General features: G+C 43.8%; 1 non-coding gene across 1 annotated transcript; it reads left to right on the forward strand.

Annotated features, from left to right (window-relative positions):
- Positions 1 to 6,669: 6,669 nt before the first annotated feature.
- trnas-gcu (transfer RNA serine (anticodon GCU)) lies at positions 6,670 to 6,751 on the forward strand. Its single transcript has one exon. It is a non-coding gene; the product is annotated as a tRNA-Ser (tRNA).
- The last annotated feature ends 17,417 nt before the right edge of the window (positions 6,752 to 24,168 follow it).

The following is a 24,168-nucleotide window of genomic DNA, read 5'->3' on the forward strand; positions in this document are numbered from 1 at the left end:
CAAGCGGTCACTCATACCTGTGCCAACTCGGAAGTTGGAAAAGATTGGTGAAAGTGGAAAGTGGAATTGTTCACGTTTCAAGTGTTTCCATGAAGCAGGAAGCAGATGAAGATACACAGTGAAGCGATTAAGATCTGACTACAGGAGCAGCAAATAAGTTGTACAGCGCAAAGGAGAGCTTTGAAGTATTGAATTCTGATTGATGGGACGATCATGCTTTTACGAGGCCACGCTGCGACAGAAGAAACTATGTCAGTGTCTCTCAACATTGTGATGTCACAGGCAAATATCGCCGTTATACTGCAGGAAATTCCTTTTTCCAATGTGAGGGCAGTCCATATGTAAAGGTGCAGCTTATATATCGAATCCTTTCACATAACTAATTCCACTGCACCTCAGTGTGTTTTATTGTCTCCTTTCCACTTTCCCTGTCATTGTGCCTGCACTGAAGTTGATTTTCTCTTTCTGCGTGTCATTTACAGTCTGGGTGATTTGATGCAGTTGTACTGACCCATCTTCTGCCGGAATTTTCCACTTCACTTCAGGCCACCCAAACTTCGCGATCTGATACCATTCCCGTTGTTTCGATGTTAAGCGCTCGTCTCAGATCCAGCCTGCCCTCACCCAAAATAAATGGAAAACTCAGTCACACTGTGATCACTGCAATCGAGGGATATATTCACTCTAAGGTCATTGATAATTCCAAGGATAAAGTAAGGTCTGCAGATGCTGGAGATTAGAGTTGGTAGTGTGATGCTATTAATGCACAGGAGATCAGGTAGCACCCGAGGAGCAGGAGAATTCAGGTTTCAGGCTTAAGCCCTTAATGTAGAATAAGGCATGTGAGTCGGGCTGAGAGATAAATGGAAATGGTGTGGGGTTGAGGGGAAATAGCTGGAAAGCAATAGATGGATGAATAGGAGGGAGAAGAAATTAGGTCAGATATTGCAGTGATGGATTGGGCTGAGAGGGCGGTGGCGAGTTCAAGGCTTGAGCTTTGGGGAGGGGAAATGAGGTAACTGTTCAAATTCACATTTATCCCGTGTGGTGTGAGGGTCCCAAGCCGGTAGGTGTAGTGTTCCTCCTCCAGGCGTTGGGTGGTATCGGTTTGGCAGTGGTGAGGTCCAAGACCTGGATGTCTTTGATGGGGTAGGAGGGGGAGTTGAAGTGTTCAGCCACGGGATGGTGAAGTTGGTGGGTGCAGGTATCCCAGAGATGTTCTCTGAAATGATCTGCAAGAAGGTATCCTGTCTCCCTGATGTAGAGGAGACCACACTGGGCGCAACGGATTCAGTAGATGACATTGGGAGCTGTACAGGTGAATTTCTAATGGATGTGGAATGGTCAATTCTAGCCTTGGCTGAGGTGAGGGGAGTGGTGTGGGTGCTAGTTTCACTCTTCCTTTGGTGGCAGTGAAAGGTGCCAGGAGAGGGTTGTGGGCTGGTGGGAGTATGTGTGGACCTGAAGAAAGGTTCATGGAGGGAATGGTCTTTACGGAATGTTGGCAGGGCTGGGCAGCGAAATATATCTCTGGTGGTGGTGTCTGTTTGGAGGTGGCATCAGTGGCAGAATATGATGCGTTTATGCGCAGTTTGATGGGGGTGTAAGGTGAGCACCAGGTGGTTCTGTCCTTGTTGCGTTGAGAGGCATGGCTTCAAGGGTGGTGGTGTGTGAAATGGAGGTGATGAACTTGAGGGCGCTATCAACCACGTGGGAAGGCAATTTGTGATCGTGGAAGAAGGAGACCAACTGGCTCTTCCTGAGGTGCAATTGGTCATCCTGGGAACAGATGTGCTGGAGGTGGAGGCATTGGGAATAAGGAATGGCGTTCTTACACGAGATAGGGTTGGAGGAGATGTACTCTAGATTCATGTGAGAGTCAGTGGGCTTGTCGTATATGACTGTCATTAGTCAGTCGCCAGAGTCGGTGATGGAGAGATCCAGGAAGATGAGTGAAGTTGCCAAGATGATCCGGATAAATTTGAGGTCGGAGTGGAAGGTGTTGGTAAAGTTGGTGAGCTATTCATCCTCCTCGTTGGAGCACCAAGTGGCCCCAAACATTCATCAATGTCGCGGAGGCACATGTGGAGGATGGTGCCTGTGTAATTGCGAAAGATGTACAGTTCCGCGTATCTGACAAACAGGCAGGCATAGCTTGGTCCTATGCGGGTTTCGATGGAGGAAGTGGGAGAACTGGAAAGAGAAGTTGTTGATTGTGAGGACCAGTTCAGCCACGTGGATGAGGATGTCAGTGGAAAGGTACTGGTTGGGATGTGTGAGATTACGAAATGGAAGGCTTGCAGACTTCTGTCATGGCAGATGGATTTGTACAGGGACTGGATGTCCATGGTGAAGATGACGCGTTGGGGGCCAGGGAAACGAAATTCTTGGAGGAGGTGAAGTGCATAGGGGTATCACGAATGTTCGTGGGCATTTCCTGAACTGGGAAGAGAAGATTGTATCAAGGTAGGAAGAGATTATTCGAATGGGACAGGCTCAGGATGAGACAATAGGTCGACTGGGGCAGTCAGGTTTGTGAATCTTAGGAAGGAGGTAGAATTGGGGAGTGCGCAGTTCACGGACAATGAGGTTGAAGGATGTGGATGGAAGATGCCCAGAGGTGATGAGATTGTGAATGGTCTGGGAGATGATAGTTTGTTGAGGGGAGGAGAGTTTGTGATCGTGGTCTGTAGGAGGAGGTGCCTGCGAGTTGGCACCTGGCTTCAGCTTTGTTCCTCTGCCCGACTCACAAGCCTAATTCCTGATGAATGGCTTCTGCCTAAATCGTCCATTCTCCTGCTCCTCGGATGTTGCCTGACCTGCTGTGCTTTTCCAATAGAACACTCTCCACTCATTCATTATTACTGTCTGATTTTACACTACCAGATCCATGCTGTCTGTTTGATTCTAATGAGCACTGTTCTCATGGACTGCGACAAAATCTGCCAATCTGAAACAAAAACAGAAATTGCTGTAAAATCACAGGTGAGCTGGCAGCATCTGTGCAGATGAATCACAGTTAACGTTTCACATCCATTGGGTCCGTCTCTCCACAGATGCTGCCAGATGTCCTGAAATATTCCAGCAACGACTGTTTTCGTTTGATTTTCAACATCAGCAATTTTTTCATTTTTGTTTTCTTATTTTCTGCCAATATGATTTGGCTAAAGATTACGTTAAATGTTTTAAATATGACTGTGATGGAACGGCCAGATTCCACCCGCCGGTTCCTTTTAATTCACGTGACCAAAGCCTTTCCACTTGGTCACCGCACCCTACAGCTGCACTGCATATAAATTGACAAAATTGTGGCATTCTCTCGGATTGGTAATCAGGAGCGAGATTGATTGAAATTATTGAAAACTTAAGATAAACTGATAAAATGCAGGATATAAAACGGGAAACTGAAAGGGAAAGAGAGAACAGCGAATGATAATGTTTTGACAAAACTGAAATATAATGGCTCAAGATTCAGAAAGTGCTTTCATCCACAAACATGCCACAATATGGAATGTAATTTTTGGGACAACCAATTAAGCAGATAGCAACATCTTAGTTTTAAAGTCTTGCTGCAACTGTTTTGGTGTTAATGAACGCACCCATGGGATTCAGGGCTGTAATGATCTCCTAAAATGGAAAAGGACATCCTTGCCTTCAAGGATACCTGGGGAATGTTCACTGATTCATCCCAGTAATGGCAGGACTGTCCTCTGGAAGCATATGAGTAAAATGTTTCAATGTTTCATTGAGTTTCAAATGAGTGTTGAAGGGAATGTCTCCATTCACAAAATAATTGTTCAGTAGAATTCAATACAGGGACTCATGAAATGATGAACAAGTACACGGACATACGATACACAATAGCGACGACAATTACTATGTGAAAACTGTTGATTTCAGATCCACGGTGGCCTTTGGTGATGGCATTTGCTGTCCAGAACCAGTCTGCACTGGAATGACGGGAGACACACTATGAAGTATTTGAACTTCAGTCACCTTGAGAAATAGCTGAGACTGACTCAGCACATGGGGGTTTAGAGATGTTGGCCTTACAAATCTTTCGGACATTCCGTGGAAGAATAAATGAAATGATAGATACGATGTTCATGAACTGGATAGATAGTAATTTACCTGATTGGAATTTATAAATAGAGGCGTCAAGTTCATAGTGTAACTGTAAAACCTTTAGGTCACACTCAGTGGCAGTATTGTGTGTAATCCTTGACCTCATTTTCCACCAAAAACATGTAAAGAAGTTAGAAAGGGCACAGACGCTGTTTCCTGGATAGCAGGATATTAGAAAGACAAGTGACGTTGTTTTTGAAACATAAAATTATCAGAAAGGATACAAACGGGATGATAGAAAGAATGAAGGAGTTTATTCACGAGGTTTGGAAATGCTGGAGCAGAAACACGCAAGTTTGATGTAAGCAAATGAGATTTTCACATAACGCGAGGTTTGAATGAGTAAATCAGGAAAGTCCCTCTTTCTCGTGAATACATAACTTTCGTTAGAGCTTGAAAACCATTAGTGAATGGTTAAGAAAAGTTTGGATGAGATTTTCTTCCACTCAATAGAGTTATTTAAATCGTGAACGACTTTCCAGAAAGAAACGTAGAAGCTGACTTCAGAGTGTTTTAAAAGATACACGAACAAACGTACAAGGAGAGAATTTACCATTGAGACAAAGTCAGAGTGGTTGCGTAACAATTTCGAATTTGTTGACTTCAGAGACAAAGACATTTCATGAACACGAACAACTGAATAGTACTCAGTATAACAAGTTCATGGATTGATAAGGTGTGGCGTATTATTCAAGGAGAGACTCTGTAAATGGAGCTGATGTCGTAAAATAACTGCAGACGGAAGTGATATCCTAATGAGTAGGAATTGAATCGTCACTTGGAGAGGCAACACCTACTTTAAAGGTTTGACCACATTCACATGATGTCACGTATATTTCGTACATTCTTAACTCCACCCAAGAAATCCACCAAGAAGACTCTGTCCTTTTGTATTGTTAACCCTCTGTACTTCTCTGCAGCACGCCATTTTTTTGGTAAAATATGCTCAGACCAAAATTCAGTTCAATACAACATTCAAACGTTCCAATGTGATTTCTTTGCAACAACCTTTGTAACTTTGCAACAAACTGTGTAACATGAAACCAGTTCAACATCTTTTTTCCCGGAATTTAACGCAGTGCACTTGGGAAACGTTATCCATCTGCTGAAAAATCACCTTCGGCTCTCTCTCCACATATGTCTCTTCACGTTTTATATATTTGCAGTATGTTTGTTGATCAAGGAGTCATTATCCAGAAAAGGTTGTTTCTCAATCCACAAACACGGTATTTTCCCATAAACTTGACTTTGCTCAATATCACCTTCTGTCCGTATCCCTCAACACGACGACAAATTGAAGTTGCTCCATGTGAGGCTCAAAATTAAAACTTCGGCACAGCACACCCCACTGTACTGGAACAGAGATACCGTGCACTGGTCACCTTCAGCACAGGAGCAACACATTAATGCTTACCTCCACATTCCTGGTTTTACCTGAACGTTTGGGAAACGGAGTTTCTCTGATTCCATGGCTAGTAACGGGGATTATATGATCATCTTCACCAGTGGTTCTGTCCCCGCGTGAGGAAAGTGCTGAGGTACTCATTGTAAAGATGGGTAGATTGATAAATTGTACGATTTCATCTTTTGCCTTCACTAACCCATGAGCTTTTTATTTTGTTTTGCATCTGTAGAAATCTTAAAATCTTCATCTTGAACAGACTCAATGACAGATCTCCATTGTGTCTCTGGCATCGAATTTCATGGTGTAAACTCCCTCTGAATTCTTGCACCACAGTCCGCCGTTTGGGAAATGTTCCTGTTGTGGGAAATGCACTTCCGCGTGTGTCACCTGCTGCTCTCAGCATGCGCACTAGCACTGCACTCATTTTCCTTCTGACACTTGCTCACTGTGTTGCTGTGATCATACAGTGACTTGGTGTCGCATGGCCCAGGAAAATGATACAGATCAAGGTTTTTGCATTGGTGAGTTCAATTATCAATTTAGCCTTATTTAGGATTTTGAAATTGTCTGTTCTGTAGACAAGTGCGTGTCAAAAACATCTGAGCGGAAGTTAGGTGTTCCGAATAATGACATTGAGCACTATGCACTCTCCTCCAGTCTGGAAAACAATTCCTCACAGGCAAATTAATAGACAATAGACAGCAGGTGCAGGAGTAGGCCATTCTGCCCTACGAGCCAGCACCACCATTCATTATGATCCTGGCGGAAGATCCTCAATTTGTATCCTGTTCCTGCCTTATCCCGATAACCCTTTATTCCACTATCCTTAAGAGCTTTCTCCATCTCTTTATTGAAAGAAAACCTCCTGCTGTCTCGGATTCTTCATTCCGTTGACTTCAAATCTTCACAGAATTCAAAAGACCTTGTTACATAGTCATTTCCTCATTTTTGTTCAGATCACTGTGTGCATCGTGTGACAGTGGGAGTGCACTTTCCCCACAACCCAGGGGTCAGACCACAGTCTTGGAACCGTCCTGTGTTATTTAGCATTTCACCAACACCAGGGAAGAAATTTCTGCTGCTCTGCATAATTTACGCAATTCAATTATTCATAAGGTAATAGTTTCCCCTGCGTTTGTGGCGAGGTGGCCGAGAGGTTAAGGCGATGGATTGCTAATCCATTGTGTTCTGCACGCGTGGGTTCGAATCCCACTCTCGTCGCTGTCATCAACGGCGTTTCCGTGGTGTTGTTTTCAGATAATCACAGCTAACCTGTTGGAGCTCCAATGGTCAGTTCAGACGCATCGACAAAATTGCACAAAATAGTTTAAGCCTGTTGACTGAAATGTAGGTTGCATTGGGATAATGAAAAGGAGCGCGGTTTTCTTTTTCAAGTCAAGTTGCTGTGAACGTTTTTTTGTATGAAAGACATCCAGGAAAATCAAATAACGAGAACTGTGAAATGCATGTTTATGCAAAGGGACTCTTAATGAATGTTTTGTCAGATGAAATCTGGCGGAGGTTGAGTAGAAGTAATTCATCCTGGTGAGAAGAGCACAGCGAGACAGCACAAAATAATGAAGATATTTCAAAGGGGCAGGGCGTGGGTGTAGGGGCACTGAGAACTGGCTGTAAATGCACAGTGGAGAATTGCCAATGTGGGTGCCATGCATGGGCACGGAGTGACATACACATTAGTCTCGCCCTCGCCCCTTGCTCTCGCCATTGATGAATGCTGGACATAAGGCACAGATAAACACAAGATGTTGGAAGCAAGCTCCCTCTCGTTATGCACACACTGGATGCATCACATTGAACTATGAACAACTGGAGAAATCAGCATGTTACCTATAGGGAGTTAACTAAACTGTGGAACAATAACTGCAGATTCATGCAACATAAACATGAAAAATAATTTAAAATGTAGGGTGTAGGTTTGCTCGCTGAGCTGTAGTTTTGATATCCAGACGTTTCTTTACCTGGCTAGGTAACATCATCATCAGTGTCGACCTCCAAGTGAAGCGAAGCTGTTGTCTCCTGCTTTCTATTTATATCTTTCTCCTCGATGGGGTTCCTGTGGTTTGTGGTGATGTCATTTCCTTTTCGTTTTCTGAGTGGTTGATAGGTGGTATCTTGATCTGTGTGTTTGTTTATGGCATTGTGGTTGGAGTGCCAGGCCTCTATGAATTCTCTGGCGTGTCTTTGCTTAGCCTGTCCCAGGATAGATGTGTTTTCGCAGTCGAAATGGTGGTATTTTTAATCCGTGTGTCGGGCTACGAGGGAGAGAAGATCGTGTATTTTTGTGGCTAGCTGGTGTTCGTATATCCTCGTGGCTAACGTTCTTCCTGTTGTCTTACGTAGTGTTTGTGGCAGTCCTTGCATGGAATTTTGTAGATGACGTTGGGTTTTGTCTATGGGTTGTTCTGGGTCTTTTAAGTTTGTTAGTTTTTGTTTGAGAGTGTACGTGGGTTTGTGTACGACCAGGATTCCGAGGGGTCTTAGTAGTATGGCTGTCATGTCTGAAACTTCTTTGATGTATGGTAAGGTGGTTATGGTTTCTGGCTGTGTTTGGTCTGCTTAGAACATAGATCATAGAACATAGAACAATACAGCACAGAACAGGCCCTTCGGCCCACGATGTTGTGTCGAACTTCTAACCTAGATTAAGCACCAATTCATGTACCTATCCAAATGCCGCTTAAAGTTCGCCAATGATTCTGACTCTACCACTCCCACGGGCAGCGCATTCCATGCCCCCACCACTCTCTGGAGAACCCACCCCTGTCATCTCCTCTATACCTTCCACCCTTCCCCTTAAATTTATGTCCCCTTGTAACACTCTGTTGTACCCGGGGAAAAAGTTTCTGACTGTCTACTCTATCTATTCCTATGATCATCTTATAAACCTCTATCAAGTCACCCCTCATCCTTCGCCGTTCCAACGAGAAAAGGCTGAGAACTCTCGACCTATCCTCGTAAGACCTACTCTCCATTCCAGGCAACATCCTGGTAAATCTTCTCTGCACCCTCTCCAAAGCTTCCACATCTTTCCTAAAGTGAGGCGACCAGAACTTCACACAGTACTCCAACTGTGGCCTAACCAAAGTCCTGTACAGCTGCAACATCACTTCACGACTCTTGAATTCAATCCCTCTGCTAATGAACGATAATACTCCATAGACCTTCTTACAAACTCTATCCACCTGAGTGGCAACCTTCAAAGATCTATGTACATAGACCCCAAGATCCCTCTGTTCCTCCACCTGACTAAGAACCTTTATATTAATCCAGTATTCCGCATTCTTATTTGTTCTTCCAAAATGGACAACCTCACACTTGGCAGGGTTGAACTCCATCTGCCACTCCACAGCCCAGATCTGCATCATATCTAAGTCCCTCTGCAGCTGACAACAGCCCTCCTCACTGTCCACAACTCCACCTATCTTCGTATCATCTGCAAATTTACTGACCCACCCTTCGACTCCCTCATCTAAGTCATTAATAAAAATTACAAACAGCAGAGGACCCAGAACTGATCCCTGCGGAACTCCACTTGTAACTGGGCTCCAGGCTGAATATTTACCATCTACCACCACTCTCTGCCTTCGACCGGTTAGCCAGTTTTCTATCCAATTGGCCAAATTTCCCTCTATCCCATGCCTCCTGACTTTCTGCATAAGCCTACCATGGGGAACCTTATCAAATGCCTTACTAAAATCCATGTACACTACATCCACTGCTCTACCCTCATCCACATGCTTGGTCACCTCCTCGAAGAATTCAATAAGACTTGTAAGGCAAGACCTACCCTTCACAAATCCGTGCTGGCTGTCCCTAATCAAGCAGTGTCTTTCCAGATACTCGTAAATCCTATCCCTCAGTACCCTTTCCATTACTTTGCCTACCACAGAAGTAAGACTAACTGGCCTGTAATTCCCGGGGTTATCCCTATTCCCTTTTTTGAACAGGGGCACAACATTCGCTACTCTCCAGTCCCCTGGTACCACCCCCGTTGCCAGTGAAGACGAGAAGATCATTGCCAATGGTACTGCAATTTCCTCTCTTGCTTCCCACATAATCCTAGGATATATCCCGTCAGGCCCGGGGGACTTGTCTATCCTCAAGTTGTTCAAAATGTCCAACACATCTTCCTTCCTAACAGGTATCTCTTCTAGCTTAACAGTCCGTTTCACACTCTCCTCTTCAACAATACGGTCCCTCTCGTTCGTAAATACTGAAGAGAAGTACTTGTTCAAGACCTCTCCTATCTCTTCCGACTCAATACACAATCTCCCACTGCTGTCCTTGATCGGACCTACCCTCGTTCTCGTCATTCTCAGGTTTCTCACATATGCATAAAATGCCTTGGTGTTATCCTTGATCCTATCCGCGAAGGATTTTTCATGCCCTCTCTTAGCTCTCCTAATCCCTTTCTTCAGGTCCCTTCTGGCTATCCTGTATCCCTCCACTGCTCTGTCTGAACCCTGTTTCCTCAACCTTATGTAAGCCTCCTTCTTACTCTTTACTAGACATTCAACCTCCCTCGTCAACCAAGGCTCCTTCACACGACCATTTCTTTCCTGCCTGATAGGTACATACATATCATGGACACGTCGTATCTGCTCTTTGAAAAAGTTCCACATTTCCACCACATCCTTCCCTGACAGCCTATGGTCCCAACGTATGCTCCTCAAATCCTGTCTTAAAGCATCATAATTTCCCTTCCCCCAATTATAACATCTACCTTGTTGTGCGCACCTATCTCTCTCCATAACCAAGGTGAAAGTCACAGAATTGTGGTCACCATCACCAAAATGTTCACCCACTAAGAAGCCCAACACTTGTCCCGGTTCATTTCCGAGTACTAAATCCAATATAGCCTCCCCTCTGTTTGGACAATCTACATACTGCGTTAGAAAAGCTTCCTGGACACACTGCACAAACACCGCCCCATCCAATCTACTTGATCTAAAGAGCTTAAAATCAATATTTGGGAAGTTGAAGTCGCCCATGACTACGACCCTGTGGCTTCTGCACCTTTCCAAAATCTGTTTCCCAATCTGTTTCTCCACATCTCTGCTGCTATTGGGGGGCCTATAGTAAACACCCAACAAGGTGACTGTACCTTTCCTATTTCTGACTTCAGCCCATACTACCTCCAGAGGCAGATCCCCCTCAAACTTCCTTTCTGCAGCCGTTATACCATTTCTAATTAGCAATGCCACCCCCCCTCCTTTTTTACCACCCACCCTAATCTTACTGAAACATCTGTAACCAGGAACCTCCAACATCCATTCCCGTCCCTCATGTATCCATGTTTCCGTGATGGCCACAACATCGTAGTCCCAGGTACCGATCCACGCCTTAACTTCACCCACCTTATTTCTGATACTCCTTGCGTTGAAGTATACGCACATGAGCCCATCTCTGTGTCCGCAAGTAGTCCCTGTCAGTGCTACCTTCTCCACAGCCTCCTTACAGTCTTGGGCATCCTGACACACAGCTAGCTTACTTGCTGGACTACAAGTCCGGATCCCATGCCCCTGCCAAATTAGTTTAACCCCCCCCCCCGAAGAGTGCTAGCAAACCTACCCCCCTGGATATTGGTGCCCTTCTGGTTCAGGTGCAACCCGTCCTGTTTGTACAGGTCCCACCTTCCCCAGAATGCAGTCCAATTGTCCAAATATCTGAAGCCCTCCATCCTACACCATCCTTGCAGCCACGTGTTCAACTGCACTCTCTCCCAATTCTTTGCCTCACTGTCACGTGGTTTGTTGTTGAGGAATCTGTAGACTGTACTTTTTGAGTATCTGTTCTTCTCGAATACGTTGTATAGGTGGTTCTCTTCTGTTTTCCGAAGTTCGTCTGTGCTGCAGTGCGTGGTGGCACGTTGGAATACTGATCTGACGCAGCTTCGTTTGTGTGTGTTGGGTTGGTTGCTGGTGTAGTTAAGCACTTGGTCAGTGTTTGTCGGTTTTCTGTATGCGTAGGTTTGTAGTTCTCCGTTGTCCTTTCTTTCTCCTGTGATATTCAGGAATGCGAGTTTGTTGTCGGTTTCTTCCTCCTTGGTGAACTTTATGCCTGTGAGGGTGTTGTTGATGATGTTAAATGTCTTTACTACCTTGTTTCGTTTTGTGATCTGCGTAGCGGACCTAGATTTTGAATTGATTGTTGGTAGGGCTGTTTGTTCGAGTCTTTGCATTACCGCTTCTGCTATGAATCCTGATAGCAGAGATCCCATGGGTGTGCCATTGGTTTGTTTGTAGACAATGTTGTTGAAAGTGAAGTGGGTGGTGAGGTACAGGTCCACTAGCTTCATGATGTTTTCCTTGGTCATGTGATTGATGGTGGTTGGTGTGTGTGATGGTCTCTTCTAAAAGTGTGGGAAGTGTTTCCTTTGCCAGGTCGATGTTGATGAAGGTGAACAGTGCTGTTATGTCGAATGAGATCATTGCTTCCCCTTCCTCTACTTTGGTGTTTTTGATGATTTTTAGGAATTCCTGGGTGGAGTGGATGGAGTGCTGTGACTCTTCTATGAGGTATTTCAGTCTTGCGTGCAGTTCTTTGTCCAGTCTGTAAGTTGGTGTTCCGGGTAATGAGAATATGGGTCTGAGGGGGCTCCTGGTTTAGGGATTTTTGGTAGTCCGGTTCGACTTGGCCAACACATTGATCCTGGAACAGTCAAAGTAAAGACATGCCAGAGAATTCCAAGAGGCCTGGCACTCCAACCACAATGACATAAACAAACACTTAGATCTAAATGCCATCTACGAAATCCGCAGAAAACAAGCCGAAAATGACATCACCACCAGGAACCCCATCGAGGAGAAAGATAGAAATAGAAAGCAAGAGACAACAGCTTCGCTTCACTTGGAGGTCGCCACTGATGATGTGACCTAGCCAGGTAATGAAACGTCTGGATATCAAACCTACAGCTCAGCGAGCAAACCTACACCCTAAACCTCAACCTGAGCTACAAACTTTCACAAACCTTGTGATTTAAAGTGTCTTTATACGCATATCATTTATAGACATTTCGTTATTATACCCATCTGGTTGAAAGAAGAAGACACCACATTTCAAGATGGATGACAACGTTACCAATTTTGTTTTGAAATTGAGATCTATTTGATAATTTTACATAGTGAACAAGTTAATTTTAAATAAAGTAAACCTAATTCTCTCACCTGCAATAAAAGTGTAATTTCAATATAAACATTGTCCTTGCTAAGTCGCAGTTACTCAACATGAAAAATAGGATGTAATATTTATTAAGCATAGATCAATCAGCACCATTATCTTACTTCGGATTGACTGCAGTATGCACATGCTAAGTAAGGTTTAAGAAAGAATGACTTTTGGAAACAATGATTCGGTGGTGACTAAAAATAATATTAGGTTCTCATGATGCGGATATTCCACCAATGGCTCCAGTGGTGGAAATGTTCAGTGGGCAGTATTTCTATGATGGTATAGACGGATGTGAGCTGCCAGGGATGGGAGCTCCCACTTCATCTGGAGCAGCGTCTTTTGACGTGGACCAGGTAGCATTGTGGCATCAGTCTGGGAGTTCCAACCACACCTGGAGCAGCTTCTGTTGACATGGAGCAGCAGGGAGCATTGGCACATCTGAATGCAAGATCTAACCTCATTTGGAGCAGCTTCAGTTGACATGGAGCAGGGAGCTTTGCGAGATCCATCTGGGAGCTCCACTCTCACCTGGAGGAGCTTTTAATGACATGTAGCAGCAGGGAGCATTGGGACATCAGAGTGATAGATCCAACCTTCACTGGACCACTTCTATTGACATGGAGGAGGGAACATTATGACATCAGACTGGGAGCGTTTAATGACATGTAGCAGCTGGGAGCATTGGGACATCAGAGTGGTAGGTCTAACCTGAACTGCACCACTTCTACTGACATGGAGCAGGGAGCATTGGGACATTAGACTGGGAGCTCCAACTTCAAGTAGAGACGCTTCTATTGACATGGAGCAGCAAGGAGCATTGGAACGTGAGGTTGGGAGCTCCAACATCACCTGGAGCAGCTGGTATTTACATGGAAGAGGAGGGAATATTGGGACATTTGGCTGGGGGAATGGATGTTCAACTATTTTAATCTAAAATAAAATATGTTTCAACAGCTCAGATGTTAATTGATTGATGAATAATCTTTCCCTGGAAAATAATTAATTATTTAGATAGTAATGACAAGTCCTGCAAATATTCAACTCAGGAAAACGTATTGGTACAGAGAGAAATGGGAGTGATGTTTCATGTCTTTGTCTTTTCTTTTCTGGCCGACTCTGCACTGGATTACATCACCGGAAGGACGTTTTCACTCATTTCCTTCAAATACGGACAAGTCATTAACGTAATCTAAAGCTGAAAATTAATGGGAATATGCAATGTTAAGATTAGGCTGGAGTTTACCACAAATTATGGTGAAAACGCAGCAAAGTCAGTTGCAATTTCCAAGATCAGCAGTTACCTCATTGATTGGCTGATCAGATTGTCAATGGTCGTTTTTTTGAGGACAATTTGAAGTGAATCAATGATGGTGATTATCTTTGTTCTTTCTTCACCTTGTGACTGTTACTGCTATTGCTCATGTCCTTGTTAACACCACAGCTCTGCAGCGTGTAAATTCTCAGCTGTGCATCTGGCCAGTGGTACAACCATTTGTATAGCTGGCTATGGATCAGGTGGTTGTAGGTTCGACTTTTACTTTGCGCAAGCGCATTATGGAGATGCATCACACATCCAACCTAATCATTTTTGTTATGCTGAGGTGGGTACTATTTGAAATTTTCATCTCCACGAACGAAAATTCTTTCACTGTCTTCGACCAGTTAAACATTGCCAAGAGCTATCAGAGTAAAAATCACACAGCACCAGATTGTATTGAACAGACGTATTTGGAAGCACCAGTGTTCCATACACTGCTTCTTCATCAGGTGTTTGTCAACTGTTGGAATCTAAAATGGCTTTGTGTGATTATTAAATGTATCCACCCCAGTCCAACACCAACACCTCCACGTCATGGGTACCGTCGACACCACGAACGGTCGGTTCAAGTCCAGATGAACTTCCAAAAGATCGCGCATATTGACGTACACACCTAGTTTCTTCAGAAAAACACCCACCTGATGAAGGAACGGCTCTCCGAAAGCTAGTGCTTCCAAATAAACCTGCTGGACTCTGCCCTGATATTATGTAATTTTTAACTTTGTCTACTCAACTCAAACACTGGCACTTCCATATCATAGACAACATCAGTCATGTCCCACCGTTGTCAGAGAAGGCAATCCTGGAATAGCCCCACACATTGCTCATGGGTACGTTTCGTTTTCAGAAAGCAACGCACTCAATCGCTGCAGCTCCTATGTATGAAAAGACAGAAAAGAAATAGCTGAGACTCAGTTTTGACAATATTTTGAAACTCTTTGGGAAGTGGAATCAGAGGAGAATGAAGGATTAACTGTCTGACTGTGCAGAGAGAGGGAAGGCACGTTTCCCTTCTTTGATGAGCTGGGGTATTGACTGATCTAAGGCATTAAACAGATTCCTGGTAAAGCTGCTCTCGCTGCATCAGGAACAAGAAGTTCTGATTTCCTGAACGGTAATGAAACCCAGGCCACTCAGTTAAAGCGCTGAATACTAACTACTAGATCACCAGGGATGAGGGCAGAAGCAGTTGCACCGTTTCTTCATGACACAGTTTTTGGAATTATGTCACTGCAGATATGTTTCCCCTCAAAAATGATTTAATTATCGAGTGTTAACAGCACAGAAATGGGTCCCTTCATCTCATTTCCAAACACTTGGTCTGCAACCTTGTGAACTCTAACGTTTCACCTGAATGCTAATTTCTCTGGAACGTTTTATTCTCGTAAAACACAATAAATGGGATTAAAGTTTGAGATGGGAACTGAACCCCATTTTTACCCATAGACTGAAGCACTCAGACACATTTCCCCAAGTCGGGAGAAAACAAGCAGAAAGTAAGATTTCACCGACTGGTCTGATGTTGTCCCATTTCAGAATTCAGTACCAAAGTCTGGTTACAGCAAAGAAAGGAAGCATTCAGCCTCTCCCGTCCCAGTGTTCCTTGCCCATTGTTTCCCCATTACTCTGTGGTTTATACTAACTCACCTCGTTCTTGCTGCCAAACATCACTGCTCACGCCCACTATTTCCTGTCCTGCCGAACGGTTTGCCTCAAGTTCTTGGAATGAAAAACAGGAATGGCCTACTTCAAGCACTTTTCTAGTTTACAAGGACAGTGTTATCGCCACTGAGCAAGCACATTGCCAACTCAGAGAGAAGGTCTCATCCTTTAGAAACTGAAATGCAAAGATGATTGGATAGCCTCAGTATTGTAAACCAACCAACAAGACCAGAATAGGGCCGAGGGGATCACGCACAGAAGGATGGGTGAATAGAATGACGAATCTCATGGTTTCCTGGGTGATGTTAACAGAAATCTTCCCTAGTAGTATAGTGATGAGGATTCAGTGATTTCACTGTCATGGCTTGTTAAAGGTTAACCTTTACAGGAATCAATATGAAATACTGCCTGATATTTCGAAGCAGAATGATGTTGTGCAGCAGACAGAATCGTTTCCTTGCATGACGTAATAAGAGAGCTCAGAAGAGCCAGGAGGAGACATGAGAGCCAGGAGGAGACATTAGAAGTTGTTCACGGATAGGATCAGGGTTAACCCTCAGGCTTTCCATAGGTATGTCAGGAATAAAAGAATGACGAGAGTTAAATGAGGGCCAATCAAGAATAATGGTGGGAATTTGTGTGTGGAGTCAGAGGAGACATGGGAAACACTAAATAAATATTTTTCGACAGTGTTCATTATATAAAACGAAAATGTTGACGAGGAAGATACAGAGATACTTGCATCTCGATTCGAAGAGATTGAGGTTCACAAGGAAGAGGTATTTTAAATCCTGCAGAGTGTGAAAATAGACAAGTCCTCAGGGCCGGATGGGATCTATCCTAGGATCCTGTGGGAAGCAAAGGAAGAGATTGCCGAGCCTGTGCCATTGATCTAGAAATCATCATTGTCTACAGGAATAGTGCCTGAGGACTGGAGGATAGCAAATGTAGTCCCCTTGTTCAAGAAGATTAGTAGAGAAAACCCTGATATTTACAGACCAGTGAGTCTCATTTCAGTTGTTGGTAAAGCGTTGGAAAAGGTTATAAGAGATACGATTTATAATCATCTAGAAAATAATAATCTGATCAGGGACAGTCAGCACGGTTTTGTAAAGGGTAGGTCGTGCCTAACGAATCTTATGTGTTTTTTGACAAAGTGACCAAACAGGTGGATGAGAGTAAACAGGTTGATGTGCTGTATATGGATTTCAGCAAGGTGTTCGATAAGGTTCCCACAGTAGGCTATTATACAAAATGCGGAGGAATGGGATTGAGGGAGACAAAGGAGTTTGAATCAGTCATTGGCTCGCTGAAAGAAAACAGAGGGTTGTAGTTGATGCAACATGTTCATCTTGGTGTCCAGTTACTAGCGGCATTCCTCAAGGGTCGATGTTGGTTCCACTGCTATTCGTCATTTTTATAAATGACCTGGATGAGGGCTTAGAAGGGTGGGTTAGTAAATTTGCCGATGACACTACGGTCGGTGGAGTTGTGGATAGTGATGAAGGATGTAGTAGGTTGCAGAGAAACATAGTTAGGATGCCGATCTGGGTTGAGAGGTGGCAAATGGAGTTTAATGTGGACAAGTGTGAGGTGATACACTTTGGATGGAGTAATCGGAATGCAAAGTGCTGGGCTAATGGTAAGATTCTTGGGAGTGCAGACGAGCAGAGAGATTTCGGTGTCCATGTACACAGATCCCTGAAAGTTGCCACCCAGATTGACAGGGTTGTTAAGAAGGAAAACAGAGATTTGGCCTTTATTAATAGAGGGATTGAGTTCTGGAATCAGAAGGTTATGTTGCAGCTGTACAAAGATCTGGTACGGACACATTTCAAGTATTGTGAACAGTTCTGGTCATCGCATTATAAGAAGGATGTTGACGCTTTGACAGGGTGCAGAGGGGATTTTCTTGCATGTTGCCTGGTATGGAAGGAATGTATTACGAGAAAAGTCTGAGGGCCTTGGGTCTGTTCTCATTAGAGAGAAGAACATTGAGAGGTGACTTAATGGAGACATACAAGATAATCAGAGGTTGAGATAGGGTGGACAGGGAGAGTCTTTTTCCAAGTATGGGGACGGCAAACACGAGGGTCACAACTTTAAAGTGAGGGGAAATAGGTATAAGACATGTGTCAGAGGTAGTTTCTTAACTCAGAGAGTAGTTCGGGCATGGAATGCTTTGCCTGTAACGGTGGCAGATTCGCCAAGATTAAGTGCATTTAAGTCGTCATTGGAGAGGCATATGGACGAACATGGAATAGTGTAGATGGAATGGGCTTCAGATTCGGATAACAGGGCTTCGCAACATCGAGGGCCGAAGGGCCAATACTGCGCTGTAATGTTCTATGTTCTATATGCTACAGTTCCACATCAGCACTGACGTTCAATCAGTTTAAAACAAGAACGGAGGGGGCGTCAGGAAAACGGAAGGGGAACAGTGGTTTGTGAGAGTTAACTACATGCTTCATGGAGCCAGGTTCAATGTAGATAATGAATATTGGTTTTACTGTTTAACTTGGTATACTGATCACGACGGATGAATGACCCAATATTGTCTGCCCTTTGTGTGTGGTTCTTTGTACATTTCATCTCGGTTCAGTGCTCCGGGGGACCACGCTTTTTTAAATTTGGCACATTTTACTCAGGTCGGTTTTACAGCTTCATATTAAGGCCAACAATTTGAGGAACAGATAGACACCATTCAGACCATCAAGTCTACTCCGCTATTGAACGGTTTCATATCTGATCTGATAACCTTGAAACTGCACTTTCTTGCCTTTCCCCATAACGCTTGATGTCTTTGCTGTTTGAACACCTGCTGATCTCAGCCTCATTACACATAATGACACTTCCTCAACAGCTTTCTGCTGCAAGAAAGTCCACTGATACAGAACTGTCTGAGAGAATAAATGCTTCTTTGTCTCTATTTTAATTGTGAGATCCGCATTCTACTACAAAGTAAAAAATCGCACAACACAAGGTCATAGTCCAACAGCTTTAATGGAAGCAATATCGTTTGGAGAGCTGCTCCTTCATCAGTTGGCTGTGGAGTACACAGTGGTAAGGTGCAGAATTTAAAGCGAAAGGTTACAGTGTAATGTAACTGAAATTATACATTGGAAAAATACCTTGATTGCTTGTTAAGTCTTCCATTTGTTAGAATGACTATGTTAGGTTCATTTCTTTCTTATGTAAATCGAAAAACTTTCTTTTAACAGTTACATTCTCAGGTGGACTTTACTAATTAGTGTCAGCACAGATAATATGTTGAAGGTGTTAGTCCCTGTGTCCTTCGTCCATGCCATAATGTTTAGACTAACGCTAATCTAAAAAAAACAACACGCAGAAGGCAAGAATGCCTGAAGACATGGTACATTGGTGAAACCGAGCAGATGCGACAACAACAGAATGGGCGCTGTACATCAGTCAACAGACAGGTGTGCCCCTTCCCAGTTGGAGAGCACTTCAGTGATCCAGGACATTCGACCTTCCGATCTTCGGGTGACAATCCTCCAAGGCGGTCTTCGGAACAGGCAGCAGCTAAAAGTGCCCCCACAGAGACTGATAACTAAATTCGGTACCCATGGTCATTGAGCTTATGTCACAGTGCAGGTGATCCCATTACCCAATCTACAAACAGAGACCCTCCTACACACGCACACACACACACACACACACACACACACACACACACACACACACACACACACACACACACACACACACACACACAAACACACACACACACACATACGTCTGTGGGGTGAATTTGTACTTGCAGATTTACATTGTACTTTCCTCAAAAACTGGATGAATCCATGTAAGTCTCTGGTAACTCATTTTTATAAATTATAATCGGTCTAAACATTATGGAACAGACATCAGCCCGGGGGGAAAGACACCAGTTGTTAAACTTCACCTGAGAATGAAACATTAAAATAAAAAAGTTTTGCACTTTACATATGAAAGAAGTGAAGCTAACATGGACATTTCAATAGATCGGAGACTTAGCGAACAATCAAGGTATTTTTCAATGTACAATTTCAGTTACATGACACTGCAAACATATGCTATAAATTCTGTGACTTACAACTGTGGACTCCACAATCACCTGATGAATGAGCAGTGGTCCGAAAGCTAGTACTTCCAATTAAACCTGTTGGATTATAACCTGGTGTTGTGTGATTTTCAAATTTGCACACCCCAGTCCAAAACCGGCATCTCCAAGTCATTCAATAAAAGGTGTTCTGGTCACAGAACCAAACTTTCTGCATCCAACTTATTAAATCTTTGAAAATACCTTTCTGTTTCAATAAGGATCATTTTGTCGTACTGAGTCTGAGCAGCATTTCTTCCCATTTGATTTCATCTCCGATATGAAATTCTCACTGACTCTGACAGAACTGCTACCTTTGCTGTTTTGTGATGTCAGGAACTCATGTTCAATTTCAGATTTCCATAAGGAACAACAATTTTTTTTTCCCTGACTGGAAATCAACATTGGGAAATAGCAGTGAGACAGATGAATTTCACCATGTTCGCACCAAGGACGACATATGCAATGCTTGGAACTTTTCTTGATGACTTTGTTTTTGCCTATTTTGTTCAGTTGAAAAATGGCAGTTATCGAGGTTTTAAAAGCATGGCGAATGGCCCTTCAGCCTATTGCATCATTATCAGTTATCAAACATCTGGCTTGTAAACACAGTTTACAGCACGTGACTCATCGCCTGGTGTGTTCTCACATTCAAAGTCTTAGTTAAATTGTTATTCAATTTCTGAAGCGCTTGAGTGGAACAAAGAACATCTCTGTGAACTAACAGTTATGAAAGACAAACTCTTTCTCGGAGCCATTTGTCAGTTTTCCTCATGATGCTGCGGAAAATGTTTCTGCGCTGACATCTGAATTGGTTTACCCTGTTTCTTCCTCAGCTTCCTCCTTCTTTCTATTAAATGGTTTAGACTCCAGTACAGACACAAGGTGCAGGTTGCGGAAGTCATGTGTTTGTACTTTCATTGACACTCTGACTGGCCGCGAGCAGATTCAGACAGCACTCTCCCTCCTGTGATATTTCCCATGGAGAATGGAAGGACAGGCATTAATAACTCGCATTTGGAAACGGAGCGACAGTTTTAAAATATTTACACTGCCCCAGCCAGGAATTGATCTCCTAACTCCCGCATAACATACGGCGACACGAAACCACTATACTAGCAAGGACAAGTTTCAAAGGAGACACTTCAGCCCGTTGTGGTTGCATTTGTCAAAAGCAACTGCTTAACGACCATTTAGCCCATAGCCTTCCAGGTATTGGCAGAACATATTCACATCTGCATATTCCTTCAAGTTATAAGGGTTGCTGCCTCTCTGACCCTTACAGACAGTGTGTTCCAAATTCGAACACCCGCCGGCCTATACCGCTTTTCTACACATCTACTTAAACGTTTCTGTCTTTCTCATTAAATTTCTGCCCCACTGTGATCTTTCTTTCCATCGGTGGGAAACGCTTGTTTCAGTCTACCTTATCTATACCCCTCATAAACTCCTCTGCTCGCTGACAAACAACCCCAGTTTGTCCTGTCTCCCTTCATGCCTGAAACTCTTCAGCCTAGACACTATCCGAGTGAATCTCTCCTGCAACTTTCCCAGTGCGATCTCATCCCTGGACAATTCTAGCAATGATCCGAATGAACATATTTCTAGTCCGTAACAGCATCGGGCGTGGCTCTGCAGACCAGATAAGGATTGTCGTTTCCTTCCCTCAAGGACGTCAGTGAAACAGATGGGTTTTTAAGACAACGGATTCTTAATTCTAGGCATTTATTGCATTCATATACTAGCGTCGTCGTGGTGTGGTGGGAATCTAACCCGTCTCCACTGAACATTACCTGGCTTTGTTGTGTTAATAATCCAGCGATAATACCACTAGGCTATCGCAGAAAGGCCTCATGGGGGATCTTTCCCAATAGGGTCACTTTTCCCCAGTTATTCCCTATGGCATTTTATTGAGCCTCACACTCCAATAATCTCTGGTCCATGTCAGTAAAAGCTGCTAAAAGAGAATTGATCTCACAGCCACAATATCCAAATGGATCGAATGATTTGAAGGTGCCAATGAAGAGATTGGGGCAACAGTGAGTGCAACGGCACAGACTGGACGGTATCAACGTGCAAGTGTATGTTAGATTGTGTAATGCCTCAGTCAAATGGGACGAGGGACAGAAAAGAGAGCGAGGGAGAGTGCGAGGGAGAGACATCTTCGAGAACTTTTGGGTTTAAATCCTGATACGTGAAACGCAGAAATATCAGAGAACAAAATTCGATGGAAAACAGATCATCACCCCGGAGAATATTGTCTTATAAAAAAGATTAATTTCTGACCGTGTTTCACCAAAAGTAAAACTTTAAGAGAACTGACCGCCATGATGTGGATTCGAGCCGAGGTCGCTGCAATCACAACGCAGAATGCGAACTACTAAACGGTGACAGCATTCCACAGACCACACTTTTAAACTGCAACCCGGATGGTAGCAGAGGAAATGTCAGGAAGAATGTACAATATCAGGGCTTAGCGACAGGCATGTGGGAACGCAGAATGAACCGAATCTTTAACTTTAGCGTCCCCAGAGACTGTGGAGATTCCATGAATGAGAGTACAGGAGAATGGGATTAATGAAACTCTCCAAACTCTTGGCAGAGTGCAGAATATTGTTGAAACGTATGCTTCAATCGACTTATATTTGAACATCGGCAACTTCATCACTTTGCCCACACAAGGCAGGACCAATTGCTGCATGAAATCACACATAATCCTAGTTCCAGACCCGGAATCAGAGAAACTGTGTGAAGCATGCGCGAAGATCCAATTGGAAAGTGGAATGCAATGACAGGAGAGAGGCGCATCTATTTCCGAGGTTGGGACAGCTCCTGCTCAAAAGCGGGGAGGAAGGGAATACTTGCCCCCATTTATAATATTATGACCATATACAGCACATGTTGTTGAGACAGCCGATTGGCCCATCCAAAGCGTGTGGAGACTAACTTTGGGGTGGCAAGGCTCGAAATTTCATTTTCCTGTTTGGACCAGTGGTTTTGACATTGGCATCTACTTTTGCTCGCATCAACTCAGAATAAGCTTCTTGTTTCCAATAAATACTGCAACCTGGAGAAGGTGGTGTTGTGGTTATATACTAAACTAGTTATCCTTGGGGACTCACACACGGAACTGGTAATGTTAAAGTTCGACGAATAAAACCTGGAATGGAAGCCTGACCTCAGGAACAGAGAACATGCCTTTCATTTCCTGCAATCCCATTCATACATGTCACTTATACAGGGGATGCTACCATCTTTACCCAATCCTGCATACTTGTGTCTCCAGGACATGAACAAAATAGATGCCCCTTAATCCGAGAATGAAGACCGTGTGGGAAAGTAGGTCATTCGGCCCTACAAGTCGACACCATCCCTCTGAAGCACAACCTATCAGACCCACACTCCATACCTATTCCGTTCCCCTTCATTTCCCATGGCTGATCCCAGTAACCTGCACACCTTCGGACTGTGGGAGGTAACTCACACAACTAAAGAGAGAATGTGCAAACTGCACACAATCACACGAGACTGGGATCGAATCCATGTCTCTCGAGCAGCGAGGCAGCGGCGAATCAGGAAGAACAACATATGTTTTCCTGACCAGCGACATCCACACCCTGTGGGTATATCGGGAAGAATAAAAACACATTCACAACATGGACAACCGGACTTGCGTCTGCATGGACATGATTTTGAGCCAATCGTTCATCCTGTGTAGACACAAGGACACCGATATCACAGAGAAACCAGGGCAGTGAGGAATTCAATAACCTGCTGCAGTGGAACTCATCTACTCAGTCAAACTGCGGACAGACTGTTCAACAATCCCGTGTGTGGGAATGGCTCAGTGAGCAATAAAAACTCCAGAGTAACCAGCAAGATTACATATCTCAGAAGGAGATCAATTAAACTGTCAATGCTGCTGTTAATCCAAACCAGCTGCCAGTTTCATAGCGTCAAAGTCATAGACTCACACAGCATGAAAACAGGCCATTCACTCCTACCAGCTCATACTGAACATAATGCCAAATTAAACGAGTCGCATCTGACGGCTCTTTAACTGCTGAGGGTTAATAATGCCCTTGTGATATTATTACAGCATTGTTAATATGAATGTCCAGATATAATTCTGTGGACACGTGTTCAATCCCTGGCATGGCAGATGCTGGAATTTTATTTAAATAAATACCTCGAGTCTAATGATGATGCTGAATCAGCAGATCTGATTCACTAATGCCTGATAGGGAAGGAAACTGCCATACCTATCTGGTCTGGCTGGTGTGTGACTCCAGATCCATAATATAGTGGTTGATTCTGAACTTCGCTCTGGGCAATAAATTATGCACTAGGCATGAATGAATAGCTTTT

The sequence above is a fragment of the Chiloscyllium punctatum genome, chromosome 18, assembly GCF_047496795.1.
Source record: "Chiloscyllium punctatum isolate Juve2018m chromosome 18, sChiPun1.3, whole genome shotgun sequence".
NCBI classification, from domain to species: Eukaryota; Metazoa; Chordata; class Chondrichthyes; order Orectolobiformes; family Hemiscylliidae; genus Chiloscyllium; species Chiloscyllium punctatum.